A 6,966-nucleotide genomic window follows, 5' to 3' on the forward strand; every position below is an offset into this window, starting at 1 on the left:
GTACTAGAATAAAAAGCAACATAAAGTAATGTGTTAACGAAACTAAGCATCGAACAAAACATAGAGCATGTAATGAAATCTAAGCTAATCTTTCCTAACTACATTCAATCAAAACTAGAACTTAAAGAAATTGGAAGAACAAGATAAAGAAAGAATTAAACAAACTAAAATGCATCAAATTAATCTTCACTAGTGGTTGAAACAATTCATCAAACAAGTTGTGTGCTTGAAACTATTTAATCATTGTATGTGCTATTCAAACATGGGAAGTCAAGTTCAATACAACCATTCAACCACAATTAATAAACATCAACAAGAATTAAACTAAGTTAACCAAACTACAGTCCACACGTCAACTTTCAATACCAAGGACTACCCTTGCTATCACACAAGGCCCCGAAGAAAGAACCCCTGACTCCGGTGAACAGTAGCACACTGTCGATCTGCTGCATGCTTCAACAAAGATGATACGAATCTTACACCGAAGAACCCCCTCGGATGGAAGTTGAACGGAAGAGGTGGAGGTGTGTTGTCTGATCCCCCGTCGATATATGCTTCTGCCCTCTCGAACCACAGAGTGCTTAGCCAAATCGGATGAAGTGAGAGTCTAGACAACAATGTGAGCTTTCTCCAGTGGATGGAAGAGGCCACCAAACATCTTAAGGAACAACTTTCCTTCGCAACCACTCAGGTAAGGAACCCTCTAGAGCTTGTTGGTGGAATGTGAAGGAGCAGATATACTACCATCGGAGTAGAAGATGTACTGTCACCGCTTCTTGCCTATCCGACTGGCGGTCTTTATAATGAACAATCCCCATTGATGACTTTCTACTAGGAATTATATTTTAAATACTTTTATAACTGTTTCCAGTAAAAGACTTTTTATTTAGAAGATTGTATGTATAATTAAAAACATATTCACATATAAATCACTAAAAAATAGCTAATAGCGATGGAATTAAAGACGATGTTTAACATTCCATCGCTAATTAGCAATAGAAATGTTATCATCCATCACAAATAGCAATAGAATACAACATTCTGTCGCTAATGCCTTTGTAACCAATAATATCCGCTTAGACGGTTCACTCAACCCTATAGCACCGAATTTCATCTTTGATTTTGATTTGGGAGTAGAGGTTCAGATCTTCAGTCTGATGCTCTCCCAACTGAGCTATCCTTGCTAACGAATTTATATTAGAAATTATATACTTTTATAACAGTTTTCAGTAAAAGACTTTTCTTTTAAAAAAAATTATGTATAATTAAGATACATATTCACATATAAATCATTAAAAGAAACAATTAATAGCGATGAAATTAAGGACAACGTTTAACATTCCATCGCTAATTAGCCATAGGAATATTATCTTCCAATGAAAATAGCAACAAAATACAACATTTTGTCGCTAATGTCTTCTAAACCTTAATATCCACTTAGACTATTTGCTCAGCCCCAGAGTGCCGAATTTCATCTTCGATTTTGATTTGGGAGTAGAGGTTATGTTGTAGTGAATTAAAAGAAGACAAGTTAAAAGTTTGAAAGAATCAAAATGTTATCAAACTAGGGAGCTCACCAGAGCAACGAATAAGGGAAAAAAAAACACCGCCGAGGGATTCTCGTTCTTTAGCTCTATCCTAGTCAAATCATTGCTCGAAAATGAAAAAAAATATAGATTTATAGAGAGCATGGATCAAACATGTGACCTTCAGATATTCAGTCTGACGCTCTTGATAAAATCATTTTTGTCATGAAACGATATCAAAGAATTTAAATATTGAACCCCTATAACTACACTAATGCAGTCCCAATGAATGCAACGATTGGACGGTAATCTAGGATTGTTTGTTATTCATATTTTTGGGGTTTTAATATGGAAATGTGGATTTTAGATTTTGATTCTAAACCTAACAATTAAAATAGCAAAGCAAGTAGGAAACTAATCAATGCTTGAATGAAATCTAAGTGCCAACAATTAATCCATAATGCATTGTCACTCTACACTTTTGGTTTCACCATCAACACAATTAAACTAAGGAATGAAATTTCAAAGTATTAAATGAAAAACAATGCAAGTAAAGGAAAGCTAACCTAACCATAATTACAATTGCACTAGAATAAAAAGCAACATGAAGTAAAACATCAACGAAACTAAGCATAGAGCAAAACCTAGAGCATGTAATGAAACCTAAGCTAATCTATCCTAATTGCATTCAATCAAAACTAGACCTTAAATAAATTGGAACAATAATATAAAGCAAGAATTAAACAAACTAAAATGCATCAAATTAATCTTAACTAGTGGTTGAAACAATTCATCAAACAAGTTGTGTGTATGAAACTATCTAATCATGGTATGTTCAATTCAAACATGGGAAGCCAAGTTCAATACAAGCATTCAAACACAATTAATAAACATCAACATGAATTAAACTAAGTTAACCAAACTACAATCCACACGTCAACTTTCAATACCAAGGACTATCCTTGTCGTCCCACAAGGGCTCGAAGAAAGAACCCCTAACTCCGGTGAACAGTAGCACACTGTCGATCTGCTGCATGCTTTGACAATGATGATACAAATCTTCCACCGAAGAACCCCCTTGGATTGAAGTTGAACAGAAGAGGTGGAGGTGTGCTGTCTGATCCCCCATCGATTTGTGCTTCTGCCCTCTCAAACCACAGAGTGCTTGGCCAAATTGAATGAAGTCAAGAGTTTAGACAACACTGTGAGCTATCTCCGGTGGATGGAAGAGGCTGCCGAAACTTCTTAAGGAACTCCTTACCTTTTCAACCACTCAGGTAAGGAACCCTCTAAAGCTAGCTGGTGGAATGTGAAGGAGCTGATATACTGCCACTGGAGTAGAAGATGTACTACTGCCGCAGCTTCTAGCCGTGTCCGTCTAACGCTCTCTCAACTGAGTTATCCCCATTGATGACTTTCTATTAGGAATTATATTTTAAATACTTTTATAACAGTTTCCAGTAAAAGACTTTTCTCTTAGAAGATTGTATGTATAATTAAGAAACATATTCAAATATAAATCACTAAAAAAATAGCTAATAGCGACGGAATTAATGATAGCATTTAACTTTTCATCGCTAATTAGCGATAGAAATGTTATCTTCTATCACAAATAGCAACGGAATACAACATTCTTTCGCTTATGCCTTTGTAACCCTTAATATCTGCTTAGACTATCTGCTCAGCCACGGAGCATCAAATTTTATCTTCGATTTTGATTTGGGAGTAGAGGTTATCTTGGAGTGAGTAAAATGAAGACAAGCTAAAAGGTTGAAAGAATAAAAAAGTGATCAAACCAGGGGCTCACCATAGCAGCGAAAAAGGAAAAAAAAAAAAGCCTCACTGAGGACTTCTCGTTCTTCAACTCTATCATCGTCAAACCGTTGCTCGAAAATGAAAACAAAATACAAAGATTTACAATAAGCATACCTTCAAATCTTCAATCTAACGCTCTCCCAACAAAGCTATCCCCACTAATAAATTTTTACTAGAAATTATATGCATTTATAACAGTTTCCAGTTAAAGACTTTTCTTTTAAAAGATTTTATTTATAATTAAGAAACATATTCTCATATAAATCACTAAAAGAAACAACTAATAGCGTTAAAATTAACTACAACATTTAACATTCCATCGCTAATTAGCAATAGAAATGTTATCTTCCATCGCAAATAGCAATGGAATACAACATTTTGTCGCTAATGTCTTTGTAAACCCTAATATTTGCTTAACCCCAAAGCACTGAATTTCATCTTCAATTTTGATTTGGGAGTAGAGGTTATGTTGTACTGAAAAAATAAAGAAGACAAGTTAAAAGCTCGAAAGAATCAAAAAGTTATCGAACTAGGGGGCTCACCAGAGCAACGAATAAGGGAAAAAAAGCACCATCAAGGGAATCTCGTTCTTTAGCTCTATCCTCATCAAATCGTTGCTTGAAAATGAAAAAAATAGAGATTTGCCGTGAGCGTGGATCAAACACGTGACCTTCAAATTTTCAGTCTGACACTCTTGATAAGATCATTTTTGTCGTGAAATGATATCAAAGAATTTAAGTACTGAACCCCTCTAACTACACTAATGCATAATAGAAATAACTCAGGTCGTCTCCCAACGAATGCAACAATAGGATGGTAATTTAGGATTGTTTCTTATTCATATTTTTGGGATTTTTAATATGGAAATGTGGGTTTTGGATTTTGATTCTAAACCTAACAATTAAAATAGCAAAACAAGTAGGAAACTAATCTAATGCTGGAATGAAATCTAATTAAGTGTCAACAATTAATCCACAACGCATTGTCACTCTACACTATTGGTTTCACTATCAACACAATTAAACTAAGCAATGAAATTGCAAAGTATTAAAAAAAATAATGCAAGTAAACGAAAGTTAACCTAACCATAATTACAATTGCACTAGAATAAAAAGCAACATAAAGTAAAATATCAATGAAACTAAGCATAGAATGAAACCTAGAGCATGTAATGAAACTTAAGCTAAATTTCCTAATTGCATTCAATCAAAACTAGACCTTAACAAAATTGATAGAACAAGATAAAGCAAGAATTAAACAAACTAAAATGCATCAAATTAATCTTAACTAGTGGTTGAAACAATTCATCAAACGCATTGTGTGTATGAAACTATTTAAGCATTGTACGTGAAATTCAAACATGCGAAGTGAAGTTCAATACACGCATTCAACCATAATTAATAAACATCACCATAAATTAAACTAAGTTAACCAAACCACAATCAACAAATCAACTTTCAATACCAAGGACTATCCTTGCTATCACACAAGGGCCTGAAGAAAGATCTTCTGACTCCGGTGAACAGTAGCACACTGCCGATTTGCTGCACACTTCGACAACGATGATACAAATCTTCCACCGAAAAACCCCCTTGGATGGAAGTTGAACGAAAGAGGTGGAGGTGTGTTGTCTGATCCTCCGTCGATTTGTGCTTTTTCCCTCTCGAACCATAGAGTGCTTGGCCAAATCGGATGAAGTTAGAGTCTAGACAACAATATGAGCTATCTCCGATGGATGGAAGAGGCTGCCAAAACTTCTTAAGAAACTCCTAGCCTTTGCAACCACTCAGGTAAGGAACCCTCTAAAGCTCAGTGGTGGAATGTGAAGGAGCTGATATACTTCCACCCGAGTTGAAGATGTACTGTTGCTGTAGCTTCTATCCCTGTCTATCTGACGCTGTCTCAATTGATCTATCCCCACTGATGACATGTATTAGGAATTATACTTTAAATACTTTTATAATAGTTTCCAGTAAAGGACTTTTCTTTTAGAAGATTGTATGTATAATTAAGAAACATATTCAAATATAAATCACTAAAAAATAGCTAATAGCGACGAAATTAACGATAGTGTTTAACATTTCATCGCTAATTAGCAATACAAATGTTGTCTTCCATTGCAAATTGTAACGGAATACAACATTCTGTCGCTAATGCCTTTGTAACCCTTAATATCCGCTTAGACTGCCCACTCAGCCCTGTAGCACCGAATTTCATCTTCGATTTGGGAGTAGAGGCTATCTTGGAGTGAGTAAAATGAAGACAAACTAAATGCTCGAAAGAATTAGAAAGTGATCGAACTAGAGGGCTCACCAGAGCAGTGAAAAAGGAAAAAAAAGCATCGCCAAGGGATTCTTGTTCTTCAGCTCTATCGTTGTCAGACCGTCGCTCAAAAATGAGAAAAATACAAAGATTTGCGGTGAGCATGGATCGAGCACGTGACTTTCAGATCTTCAGTCTGACGCTTTCCGAACTGAGCTATCCCCGCTGATAACTTTATATTAGAAATTATATACTTTTATAACAATTTCAATAAAAGGCTTTTCTTTTAAAAACTTTTATGTATAATTAAGAAACATATTCACTTATAAATCACTAAAATAAAAATCTAATAGAGATGAAATTAACAACGGTGTTTAAAATTCCATCGCTAATTAGCGATAGAAATGTTATCTTCCATCGCAAATAGCAATGAAATACAACATTTTGTCACTAATGCCTTTGTAAACCTTAATATCCGCTTAGACTTTCCACTCAACCCCAGAGCACCTAATTTCATCTTCGATTTTGATTTGGGAGTAGAGGTTATGTTGTACTGAATTAAAAGAAGATAAGTTAAAGGCTCGAAAGAATCAAAAAGTTATCGAACTAGGAGGCTCACCAGACAATGAAACTTCTTAAGGAACTCCTTGCCTTTGCAACCACTTAGGTAAGGAACCCTCTAAACCTCGCTGGTGGAATGTGAAGGAGCTGATATATAGCCACCAGAGTAGAAGATGTACTATCGTCGCAGCTTCTAGCCCTGTCCGTCTAATGCTCTATCAACTAAGCTATCCCCACTGATGACTTTGTATTAGGAATTATATTTTAAATACTTTTATAATAGTTTCCAGTGAAGGACTTTTCTCTTAGAAGATTGTATGTATAATTAAGAAACATATTCACATATAAATCACTAAAAAAATAGCTAATAGCGATGGAATTAATGACAACGTTTAACATTCCATCGCAAATAGCAACGAAATGCAACATTCTATCGCTAATGCCTTTGTAACCCTTAATATCTTCTTAGACTATCCGCACAGCCTCAGAGTGCTAAATTTCATCTTTGATTTTGATTTGGGAGTAGAGTGTTGGATAAACAATCTATTTTCGGAGATTTACGGGGTATTAGCTGAATTTAAATTACACTGAATTAAATTCATTTATCTGCCGAGATGACCCAAGCTGATAATCTTAGGCTGCTAGCATGGACTTGTTTCTACCAAGTACGGACTGCAGAGTGGCTCAGCCAGCAGAGCAGCTGAATGCCTGGGCAAGTAAGGCAACAAAGAGACTGGTCGGGCAGTAAGGTCATGCGGGTGAGCGTCCAACCCAATAAGGTCGAGCGAGTGTGGAGCCAATC

This window comes from Zingiber officinale, chromosome 2B (assembly GCF_018446385.1).
Source record: "Zingiber officinale cultivar Zhangliang chromosome 2B, Zo_v1.1, whole genome shotgun sequence".
NCBI classification, from domain to species: Eukaryota; Viridiplantae; Streptophyta; class Magnoliopsida; order Zingiberales; family Zingiberaceae; genus Zingiber; species Zingiber officinale.